General features: G+C 38.1%; 1 pseudogene; it reads right to left on the reverse strand.

Moving 5' to 3' along the window:
• Positions 1-8,790: 8,790 nt before the first annotated feature.
• LOC144302488 (TSSK6-activating co-chaperone protein pseudogene) lies at positions 8,791-9,725 on the reverse strand (annotated as a pseudogene).
• Positions 9,726-12,858: the final 3,133 nt, after the last annotated feature.

Below are 12,858 nucleotides of genomic sequence, written 5' to 3' on the forward strand. Positions count from 1 at the left end.
CTGGGTTTACTAAGGCGGTTGAGCATCTGCCTTTGGCTCAGGGCATGATCCTGGTCTGGGGATTGAGTCCCGGATCAGGCTCCCTGCAAGGAGTCTGCTTCACCCTCCATCTATGTCTCTGCCTCTCTGTGTGTCTCTTATGAATAAATAAATAAAATCTTAAAAAAAAAAACCTTAGCAAACCATATCAGATGCAGATGTGCTGTCATCCAGGTTTTGTTGTTCCATTTAAAGAGCACAAGTAGAGCAGATTTATTTTTTATTTATTTATTTATTTATGATAGGCACAGAGAGAGAGAGAGGCGCAGAGACACAGGCAGAGGGAGAAGCAGGCTCCATGCACCGGGAGCCCGATGCGGGACTCGATCCCGGGTCTACCAGGATCGCGCCCTGGGCCAAAGGCAGGCACCAAACCGCTGCGCCACCCAGGGATCCCAAGTAGAGCAGATTTAGCATAATTCTTAAGAGCCTTAGGATTTTTGTAAGAGTAAATGAGCATTAGCTTCAACTTAAAGTCACCAGCCACATTAGTTCTTTATAAGAGAGTTAGCCTATCCTTTGAAGCTTTAAAGCCAGGCATTGACTTCTCCTCTGTAACTATGAAAGTCCTAGGTGGCATCTTATTCCAATAGAAATCTGTTTCTCTACCTTGAAAACCTGTTGTTTAGGGTAGCCACCTTCATTAATTATCTTAGCTAGATCTTCTGGATAACTTACTGCAGCCTCTGCATGAACAATTGGCTGCTCCACCTTGTACATTTATACTATGTAAATGGTTTCTTTCCTTAAATCACATGAACCAACCTCTGCTAGCTTTGCATTTTTCTGCTGCAGCTTCCTCACCTCTCTCAGCATGCACAGAATTGAGAAGAATTAGGACCTTGCTCTGGATTAGGCTTTGGTTTACGGGATTGTTGTGACTGACTTGATCTATCCAGACCACTCAAACTTTCTCCATAGCAGCAATAAGGCTGTTTTACTTTCTTATCATTCATGCGTTCACTGTAGTAACACTTTTCATTTCCTTTAAGAACTTTTCAAAGATTTTTTATTTGAGAGAGAAAGAGAAAGAGTGTGCAGGGGGGAAGGGGCAGAGGAAGAGGGAGAGAGAAACCCAGGCAGACTCTGCACTGAGCACAGCTCGATCTCACGACCCTGAGATCATGACCTAAGACGAAACCAAGAGTCCAACGTTTAACCAACTGCACCACCCAGGTGCTCCAAGAATTTTTCCTTGGTATTCATAATTTGGATAACTGCTTGGTGCAAGAGACCAGGCTTTTGATCTTCTCATTTTTGGCATGCATTCCTCACTAAGCTGAATCACTTCTAGCTTTTGGGTTAAAGTGAGAGAAGTATGACCCTTCCTTTCATTTGAACTCCTAAAGGCTCACTGGCTTAATTTCAATATTGTTGTGACTGAAGGAATGAGGAAGCCAGAGGAAAGGGAGAGATGGGGGAATGGCCAGTTGGTGGAGCAATCAGAACACAAACATTTATTAAGTTCACCGACTTACATGGGCATAGTGTGCGGCACTCCAAGACAATTATAATAGAAACATCACAGATCACTAATCACGGATCACTGTAACAAATAAAGCAATGAAAAAGATTGAAATATTGAATTACCAAAATGGACAGAGACAGAAAGTGAGCAAGTGCTGTTTGAAAAATGGTGCTGATAGACTTGCTTGATGCAGGATTGCTGCAAATCTTCAATTTGTAAAAAAATAATAATAAAAATAAAATTCTGTGAGGTACAATAAAACTAAATGTGATAAAATGAAGTATAACTGTAAATGAGTTCTGCAAGATTATAGGATACAAAAATCAACATACAAAAAGCATTATATTTACATACTAGCAATAAATAACCTGACAATAAAATTAGGAATCATAAAAAATAAGACATTTAAGAATAAATTTAACAAAAGTATAAGATTTATATATTGAAAACTATAAAATACTACTGAAAAAATTAAAGAAGATCAAAATAAATGGAAATAGGGTAGCCCAGCTGGCTCAGCAGTTTAGCGCTGCCTTCAGTCCAGGGCGTGATCCTAGAAACCTGGGAGAGTCCACGTCGGGCTCCCTGCATGGAGCCTGCTTCTCCCTCTGCCTGTGTCTCTGCCTCACTCTCTCTCTCTCTCTCTGTCTCTCATGAATAAATAAATAAAATCTTTAAAAAATAATAAAAAGTAAATAAATGGAAACATATATCATGTTCTAGATTTGGAAAACTTAATATTGTGAAGATGGCAATATTAACCTACAAATTCAACACAATCCTTATCAAAATACTACCTGCCTTTTTTTGGAGAAATTGACCAGCTTGATTCTAAAATTTGTAAGGAAATGCAAGAGACTCAGAATAGCCAAAATAATCATGGAAGAGAACACAGTTGGTGGTCCCATAATACCTGATTTCAAAACTTACCACAAACTAAAAAAATGGAGATAATGTGTTGCTGACATAAGAACAGACATAGTGATCAATGAAATAGAATTGAGAGGGGATCCCTGGGTGGCACAGCGGTTTGGCGCCTGCCTTTGGCCCAGGGCACGATCCTGGAGACGTGGGATCGAATCCCACATCGGGCTTCCGGTGCATGGAGCCTGCTTCTCCCTCTGCCTATGTCTCTGCCTCTCTCTCTTTCTCTCTCTGTGACTATCATAAATAAATAAAAATTTAAAAAAAAAAAAAAGAATTGAGAGTTCATAAACAAACCCTAATATTTATGATTAATTTATTTTTTTACAAAGGGACCAAGACAGAAGCACCTGGGTGGCTCAGGTTGTCAAGCGGCCAGCTCTGGATTTCAGCTCAGGTCATGATTTCAGGGTCCTGGAACTGAGCCCTGTGTGGGGCTCTGCACTCAGCTGGGAGTCCTCTTGAGAATTCTCTCCCTTTGCCCCTCCCCCCACTCAACTCTCCCTCTCTCAAATAAATAAATCTGTAAAAAAAAAAAAAAAAAAAAGAAAGAAAGAAAAAGAAAAGAAAAGAAAGAAACCCCAAAACTGGACACCTAGGTACCTCAGTCAGTTAAGTAAGCATCTGCTTTGACTCAGGTCATGATCCCAGGGTCCTATGATCCAGTCCCACATGGAGTTCCCTGCTCAGCAGGGAGTCTGCTTCTCCCTCTCCCTCTGTCCCACCCCTGCTTGTGCTCTCTTTCACATAAATAAAATCTTAAAAATTAATTAATTAATAATTTTTTAAAACCCAAAGAGACCAAGACAATTCAAAGGGGACAAAGAATAATTTTTTCAGCAAATGATAGTAGGACAATTACATTTCAATATGCAAAAGAATGACTGGATTCCCAACTCACCTGCACAAAAATTAACTCAAGGGTGCTTAGGTGGATCAGTTAATTAAGTGTCTGCCTTTGGCTCAGGTTCATGATCCCAGGGTCCTGGGCTCCACCAGCCTCAGGTTGGGCTGCCTGCTCAGCAGGGAGTCTGCTTTGCCCACTCCCTTTGACCCTCCCCCTGCTCAAGCTCTCTTGCCCTTTTTCTCTCTCAAATGAATTAAGAAAAAAAAAATCTTAAGAAAAATTAACTCAAAGTAGATCACAGAACTAAAAGTAAAAGCTAAAACTCATAGAAAAGAGGGTTTTTTAAAATATATATATATAGGAGTTTTTATATAGTTTTTTACATAGGAGTAAATCTTCATAATCTTGGGTTTGTTAATGGTTTCTTAGATACAACATCAAATGCACAAATGATAAAAGGTAGATAAATAGGACTTCATCAAAATTTAAAACCTTTGTGCTTTAAAAGAATCATCAATAAAGTGGGAGGGGCACCTGGCTGGCTCAGTCAGTGAAATATTTGAAGTTCATATATCTGATAAAGGACTTGTCTCCAGATGATATAAATAATAATATAATAATATTATTATATTCTTACAACTCAACAGTAAGTAGATAACCAATTTTTTAAAAAAGCAAATAATTTGAATAGATATTTCATCAAAGAAGATATACAAATGGCCAATAAATATTAAAAGATGCTCAACATCTTAATAATTAGGAAAATGCATATCAAAATCACAATTAAAAAAAACAATATCACAATGAGACACCATTCATACTCATAAGGATGGCTATAATTAAGAAGACAGATTGGGGATCCCTGGGTGTCTCAGCGGTTTGGCGCCTGCCTTTGGCCCAGGGCGCGATCCTGGAGTCCCGGGATCGAGTCCCGCGTCGGGCTCCTGGCCTGGAGCTTGCTTCTCCCTCCTCCTCTGCCTCTCTCTCTCTCTCTTTCTAAGTCTATCATAAATAAATAAATAAATAAATAAATAAATAAATAAATAAATAAATAAATAAATATTTTTTTAAAAAAAGGAAAACAGATAATAACAAGTATTGGTGAGGACATAGAGAAAGTGGAACCTTTGAATATGAACCTTTGAAACTGAATACTTTGCTGATGGGAATGTAAACTGGTTCAGCCTCTTTGGAGCATAGTTTGATGGTTCCTCAAAATGTTAAAATAGACTTACCATATGACTCAACAACTCTACTCCAACGTATATACTCAAGACAAATAAAAACATATGTCCACACAGACTTGTATACAAATGTTCATAGTAGTATTATTTATAATAATTGCCAAGAAATGGAAACAAGCCAAATGCCCATCCACTGATGATAGATAAACAAAATCTAGTATATACTTATGATGGAATATTATTTGATCATTAAAAAATAATGAAGTACTGATACATGCCAGAGCATGGATGAACTTTGAGAACGCTATGTTAAATGAAATACACAAAAGGCTACACTGTGTCATACCATTTATATAAAATGTCCAGAATAGGCACATCCACAGAGATGTGAAGTAGATAGGAGCTGGCTATGGCTGGCGGAGGAGACAGCATTCAGTTGGGAGGAAAGGGGAGTAACTGCTAATGGGTATAAGGTTTCTTTATGGGATGATGAAAATGTACTAAAGTTAGATTATGGGGATAGTTGCACACCTCATTTAAATATAGTAAAAACATTGAAGTGTGTATGTTAAATAAGTGGACTATATGGTACGTAATTCTAAAGCTGCTAAATAAAATGAAATTGAGTGATATTCTACAAAATAACTGATCAGTACTTATCAAAAGTGTCAAAGTCAAGAAAGACAAGGAAAGACTGAAGAGTTGTCACAGATTGGAGGACACTACGGAAGTGAAAACAAATGTAATGCAATGGGGGACCTTGGTGGAATCCTGGAACAGAAAAAAGTGATACTGAAGGGGAAAATTGTTAAAATTCTAATAAACTCTGTAGCTTACTTAATATTATTACCAGTTCCTGGCTTTCATAATTGTACTACGGTTAATGTTAACATTACGGCTAATGTTAATGTTAACATTAGGGAAAGAATATTAGGAAACTCTACTATTTTGCAACTTTTCTGTGAATCTAAAATTATTCCAAAATATTTTTTTGAAAAGAGAAAAATGGGATGCCTGGGTGGCTCAGTGGTTGAGCGTCTGCCTTTAGCTTGGGGCGTGATCACAGAGACCCAGGATTGAGTCCCATATAGGACTTCCTGCGGGAGCCTGCTTCTCCCTCTGCCTATGTCTCTGCCTGTTTCTGGGTTTCTCATGAATGAATAAAATCTTTTTAAAAAATTATTTTTGAAAAAAGAAAAGAGAAAAACTTGGGAGATATTTCAACAACTGCATGTATGAGCTTTCTTCTTTTGACCCTGTAAAACAATAAACTGTTCAAAGAAAAAGCACAGGGGTGTCTGGGTGGCTCAGTCAGTTAATACTCTGACTCTTGGTCTAGGTTCAAATCATGAGCCGCTCTCATTAATAAATAAATAAAATCTTTAAAATAATAAAATAATCCAAAGGGAGTGGCACCTGGGTGGCTCAGTTGGTTAAACATCTGCCTTTGGCTCAGGTCATGATCTCAGGGTCCTAGGATCAAGCCTTACATCGGGCTCCATGCTCAGCAGGGAGCCTATTTCTCCCTCTCCCTCTGTGCCTCCCCCGAGCTCACTCTCTCTTCTGCTCTCTCTCTCAAATAAAAAATAAAATCTTTAAAAATAAAATAATCCAAAGGGAAAGGCAAAAATGGGGGGGGGGGTGCTACCGATGGAATAAGATTCTTTATGAGTTGATCATCGTTTTATATGGTGCCAGGTACACAAGGATTCATTATACCACTTTTTCTACTTCTGTATATATTTGAACTTTTACATTATAAAAGGTTTTTAAAATAATGCTGTTTCTCAGGGTGCCTGGATGGCTCAGTCAGCTAAACCTCTGCCTTTAGCTCAGATCATGATTCCAAGGTCCTGGGATCAAGCTCCCTGCTCCGTGGAGAACCTGCCTCTCCCTCTCCCTCTACCCCTTTTCCCACTCATATTCTCTCTTGCTCACTCTCTCAAATAAATAAAATCTTAAAAAAAAAAACTATTGGGGCACCTGGGTGCCTCAGTCAGTTAAGCATCTACCTTCAGCTCAGGTCATAATCCCAGGATCCTGAGATCAAGCCCTGTTTTCGGAGCCCTGCTCGGCAGGGAGTCTGCTTTTCCCTCTGCCCCTCCCCCTGCTCATGCTGTCTCTCACTCATGCTCTTTCTCTCAAATAAATAAAATCTTAAAAAAAAAAAAAAAAAAAAAAAAACCTTGCCTTTTTCTTTCCTTTTGTCTCCTTTCTGTGACACATCCTAATCTCTTCTCAGGCAGATGCAGACCTCAAACCAGCTATGATGATGTCACGTATTCAGAAAGATTAAAAAAAAAAAAAAAAAAAGCACATTACTGGTTCTCAAAATATTATCTACAGTTAAACTAGTATTATGGCACAGTTTGAGGCAGTGATTCTCAATTTTGCGGTTACAGACTCAGGAAACCAGCCAGGGTTGACAAATACACAAGTATTATCTGCAGATGGAATAAACTGTATCATATATATATATCAAATATATATATATCATCATATGTCATACAATATACACATGAGATATATATGTATGTATAACTATTTTCAGAAGTGTTTTTAATTTCCAAATACATGGAATTTTCTTAATTATCTTCATATTATTGATTTCTAACTTAATTATACTGTGATTAGGAAACATGCTTTGTGTTGTTGTGAATTTAAGCCTCATGTTGGGCTTAGGAGTTTACATTTTTTTAAAAAAGCCTTCTTATGGGGTGCCTGGCTGGCTGGGTTGGAAGAGCATGTGACTCTTAATCTCAGGGCTGTGAGTTTGAGTTCCACATCAGGTATAGAGATTACTTAAATTTTTAAAAATTTTAAAAATACATTAAGAAAAGAAAGAGGAACAAGAAAACATGCTTTGTATCAAACTTTAATACACACATGAATCCTCTGGGGATCTTGTCAAAATGCAGATTTTGACCCAGGAGATCTAGGGGTGGGCCTGATTTTTTTACTTTTTTTTTTTTTAAGTAGGCTCCATGCCCAATGTGCGCCTTGGACTTAGGATCCTGAGATCAAGAGTCACATGGTCTACCAACTAAGCCAGCTAGGTGCCCCTGAGCTTATACATTCCTTTTTTCTTTTTTTAGCTTATACATGTCTAACAGGTTGTCACATGATGCTGATGTTGCTCTCGGACCATATTTTTCATGGAAAGGGTCTATATAATACCAATTCCTTGATATCTGTTGAGATTTGCTTTATGCATGGTTAATACTCACAAATGTCCCACAGGCATCTGGAAACAATGTGTATTATTCACTTATTGAACGGTGTTCTACATATATCTATTAAATCAAAATGGTTAATTGTGATATTCAAGTCTTCTGTATCCTTATTCATTTATCTTTTTGATCTACCAAATACTGAGAGAAATATATTTATAACCTTTTACTATAATGCTGTGTTTGTCAATTATTTCTTGTAGTTTTGTCAATTTTTACTTCATATGCTTTGAAGCTTCATTTTAGGAGCACAGAATTTGAAATATTTTATCTTCCTGGCAAATTAAAGCTTTATCATTATAAAGTGTTTAAATTTCTTGTAAAATTTATCAACAGATTTGTTTTGAACAATATTTGCCTGGTGCATCTTTTTTCATCTCTCTCAGCTTTTCTGAGTCCTTATATTTAAGTGTGTTGCTTGTAAACAGCATACTGTTGAATTTTTTGATCCACTTTTTACATGAATAAAAAGATCTTAGAATATTTTAACTCTAATCATCTCCTTCTTGACTTATATGTGCAAGTAATTTGGCACTTTCTTTTTTAACCCTCCTCAGTTTAGACATTAATATTATTTATAAATGTTTAAATCCTATAAATCCTATGTATGTGTGAGATTTACTCACACATTTACTTTTTTTTTTTTTTTACTAGATCTTCCATTCTGCATCTCAGACCTTTGTTCTGGAATTTTCTCCTTCTGCTTGAGGTAGATCTTTTAACAGTGCTATTCAATATGCTATTCAAAATGGTGGAAATCATCAATATCTGTACTGTCCAATATACAAGCTACTGGCCACACTTGATTACTGAACACTCGAAATATGGCAAATGTTACTAATCACTGAATTTATTATTTTATAATTTTATTTTATTTATTTTTTATTTTATAATTTTAACTTAAATAGCCATATGTGGCTAGCAGCTACTGCACTGGACAGTAGAACTTAAGAAGTTCCATTAATAAAGGTCTTTTGATGATTAATTATATGTTTTTATTAATCTGAAAATATGGGGCACCTGGGTGGCTCAGTGGTTGAGCATCTGCCTTCGGCTCAGGTTGTGATCCTGGAGTCCTGGGATCGAGTCCCACATTGATTTTTTTGTTGTTGTTGTTCCACAATTCATTTACTGAACTGGGACAGGTGATTTAAAAGCAGATTGCAGGATAAGACTGGAAGGGAAGACTTCTTGCTTCCCCTCCCAGGAGCCAGCTGTGTCATGGATGCTTGTAAATTTTCCAAAATAGCCACCTGTTGTTGGGCAAGTTGGGTCTGAAGCTGGAGGTTGGTATACATACATTCTAGGAGTCCCAGGCATTCCTTGGGCTTGTGTTCAACTCCTGAGGGCAGCTTTGTTCTTTGGATGTTCAGGAAAGTGACTGGTGGGGAATTTGCTTAAAGATTAATAAAGTTCAACACAGAAGCATGGCATTACTTTCCTCTTTGACTTTTCCATTTGGGTGGCTAGCATGCTGCTCCATCTGGACACCAAGAGGTGTGGTGCCTTCAGAGTCTCCCAGTAACAGGGCTTCCCTCAACGTTTTCCTTCTGCAGCACCAGCCCTTCTCCTGTCCTCCCCCACAGGGAGCCTGCTTCTCCCTCTGCCTATGTCTCTGCCTCTCTCTGTGTGTCTCTCATGAATAAATAAATAAATAAATAAATAAATAAATAAATAAATAAATAAAATCTTTTTAAAAAAAAGTCTGAAAATGTATGTATTTCACCCTTGTTCTTGAAAGATAATTTCTCTGTGAAGAGAATTCTAGGCTGACAGTATTTTCTCTCAACACTTTAAAGATGTTATGCTATTATCTTCTGGCTTCCATTTTTGCTCAATCTAATTTTTGTTCCCCTTTGGATATATATTTTCTCTCTGGCTGCCTTTAAGCTCTTTTTGTCTTTGATGTTTTGCAGTTCTGCCACCAGTAAGCGCCACAGTGTTGCTAATATCCTCTGGCCCACCAGACTCAGGGTCTCCTTCTTGTCCAGGTATTGAGGAAGCTCTGGTTATTTCTCCAGGTAGGCTCTTTAAGGGGGGAGTTACCACAGCAGAACTCCTGACGCCTAGTGACCTGCCTCTATGGTAACCAAACATTCCAATTTGCCAAGGACTGAGAGTTTGCTTGAGTCCAGGATATAGGACTTTCAGCGCTAAAAATGGATTAGTCCTGGACAACAGGGACAGATGGTCACCCTACCTGGTTCCTCTTCTTCATACCATAGCCTCCCCCTCCAGAAGCACATGTCCCTTGGGGGAGGCTGGATAAAGATCAGGTCAGATATAGTATCATACTGTTCCTATAATCCCTGCTCCATAGATTCAAGACTCTGATAATCAAGCTGATCCATTAGCCATACTTTTTTTCTTCTTGGCAATGCTGTCTCAAGAACCCTATTGGCCCTCTCTCCATCCACAAAGCTCAAGGTGTCTTCAAGAAAACTGGTTTCAGCGTAGCCAAGACAAACAGCTTCCCACAGGTATCCTGGGGTAGATACACTGTACATTGTAGATATGGTGAGGCCCTCTTTAGAGTTCTGGGACACTCTATCAAAAGTAAGTCTAAGATAATTGGAGAATAGGTTGGTGCACAACACAGCAATGATCTCTGGGAGGTAGAGGTGCCCAACTCCACATGCCACCCTCTACCACCTTATCAAGGCCCAGCCCAAGTAAAGTATTATATATATCAATGACTTTATTTTCTCTTTTTTCCCCTCCCTTCTTAAGTTTTTGTTTGTTTGTTTGTTTGTTTTTAAGATTTATTTATTTTAGAGAGAGAGGGGAAGTGAGTGCATATGTGAGAAGGGGAAGAGAATGAGAGAGGAAGAGAGATAAGCAGACTTCCCACTGAGCGTGGAGCCCCAACAAGGGGCCCAATCTCACACCCTGAGACCACAACTTGAGCAGAAATCAAGCACCAGGGATCCCTGGGTGGCGCAGCGGTTTGGCGCCTGCCTTTGGCCCAGGGTGCGATCCTGGAGACCCGGGATCGAATCCCACGTCGGGCTCCCGGTGCATGGAGCCTGCTTCTCCCTCTGCCTGTGTCTCTGCCTCTCTCTCTCTCTCTCTGTGACTATCATAAATAAATAAGAATTAAAAAATAAAATCTTTAAAAAAAAAAAAAAAAAAGAAATCAAGCACCAGATGTGCGTAATGGACTGAGCCACCCAGGCACTCCTTCCCTTAAGCTTTTGAGTGAAGTTTCTTTTGTATAACTCCAGCTTGTTTTGACTGAGCTATAGAAAGTTTAGAGGATATTTTTTTCCTTAACTCTCAGCCTGGAAGACAAAGATGATTGTTATACCTATAGAAACTAGTTTTATTACTGGAGGTGAGAGTTAATATTAAAAAAAAAAAACAAAAACAAAAAACAAAACAAAAAAGCAAAAACCCAGAATGAGAGAGTACTCAGACCTTTAGTTATTCTGTCACTTTCTAGCAAACTAGGACATGAATAGTAGTAACCTCGGCTATCCTATAACGTATTTAGAACCCTCAACTTTCAGAACAACAACTCCAGCCCCAAAAGTAACTAGAAAAATAAACACTTGTGGCAGTGAACAACTGATTCTGATAAGCCACAAGTAAGCCCAGCTGAGAAGCACCAAAGGCTCTAAGATTTACTATCAAAGTGTTCAATCCCCCAATTTGATGCATTCAATCACCAAAGCCCTGACTCTTTAGCAATGCATGGAAACAGCCAGCTCTTGTGCATATATCAATGGTATCCAGCAGGGGACATATCCTATGATTATTTTGACATCTCTATCATAGAACCCGAAGAGCAAAAAAGCAGGGGGGGGGGGTGAGGGGGAGGTCATTTAAAAGTTAAAACAAAAATAAATAAATAAATAAATAAATAAATAAATAAATAAATAAATAAATAATAAAAGTTAAAACATAGAAGAAAAACCTCATGGCATTGGATTTGGCAATGATTTCGTGGATGTTACACCAAAAGTACAGGTAACAAAAGAAAAATAGATAAGTTGGACTTCACCAAAGTAAAAACTTCTGTGCATCGAAGGACATTATCAATGGAGTGAAAAGGCAACCCATGGAGTTGGAGGAAATATTTGCAAATAATGTAACTGATAAGAGATTGATATCCAGAATATATAAAGAACTCCTACAACTTAAAAAAAATTAAAAATGGGGAAAAGACTTACACATTTCTCAACAGATACACAAATGGTGAATAATTATGCACATGGAAAGATACTGAACAGCACTAGTTATTAAAGAGATAAAAATTAAAACCACAATGAGGTATCACTTTATACTTACTATGATGACTATTACAAAATAAAGTTTTATTTAAAAAGCTAAAAAAAATTAAAAAATAAAAAAATAAAAAGCTAATAACAGGGGACCCCTGGGTGGGTAGCTCAGCGGTTTAGTGCCTACCTTTGGCCCAAGGTATGATCCTGGAGTCCCCGGAAAGAGTCCCGCATCAGGTTCCCTGCATGGAGCCTGCTTCTCCCTCTGCCTGTGTCTCTGCCATTCTCTCTCTCATGAATAAATAAATAAAATATTTTTTAAAAATTAATAAAATAAAATAAAAAGCTAATAACAACTGTTAGTAAGAATGTGGAGAAATTAGAACCCTTGGGCAGCCAAGGTGGCTCAGCGGTTTAGCGCCACCAGGGCCTGATCCTGAAGACTCAGGATCGAGTCCAACGTCAGGCTCCCTGCATGGGGCCTGCTTCTCCCTCTGCCTATGTCTCTGCCTCTCTCTCTCTCTCTCTCATGAGTACATAAATAATATTTTTAAAATATAAATAAACCTTTAAAAAAAGAAATTTGAGCCCTTGTGGACTCTGGTGAGAATACAAAATGGTACAGCTGCTGTGGAAAAAAGGAAGGTGGTTCTTCAAAAAAAAATTAAACACAGAATTACCAAATCATCCAGCAATTCTACTTCTGGATGTATACCTCCCCAAAAAAAGTGAAAGCAGGGGCTTAAACAGATACTTATATGCCCATGTTCACAGGACCATTATTCACAATAGCTAAAACATGTAAGTAACCCAAATGTCTATTGATGGATGAACTGATAAATGAAATACGGTATATACATACAATGGAATACTCTTCAGCCTTACAAAGGAAGGAAATTCTGACCTACACTGCAACATGCGTGAACCTTGAAGATATTATGCT

This window comes from Canis aureus, chromosome 31 (assembly GCF_053574225.1).
Source record: "Canis aureus isolate CA01 chromosome 31, VMU_Caureus_v.1.0, whole genome shotgun sequence".
Taxonomy (NCBI): Eukaryota; Metazoa; Chordata; class Mammalia; order Carnivora; family Canidae; genus Canis; species Canis aureus.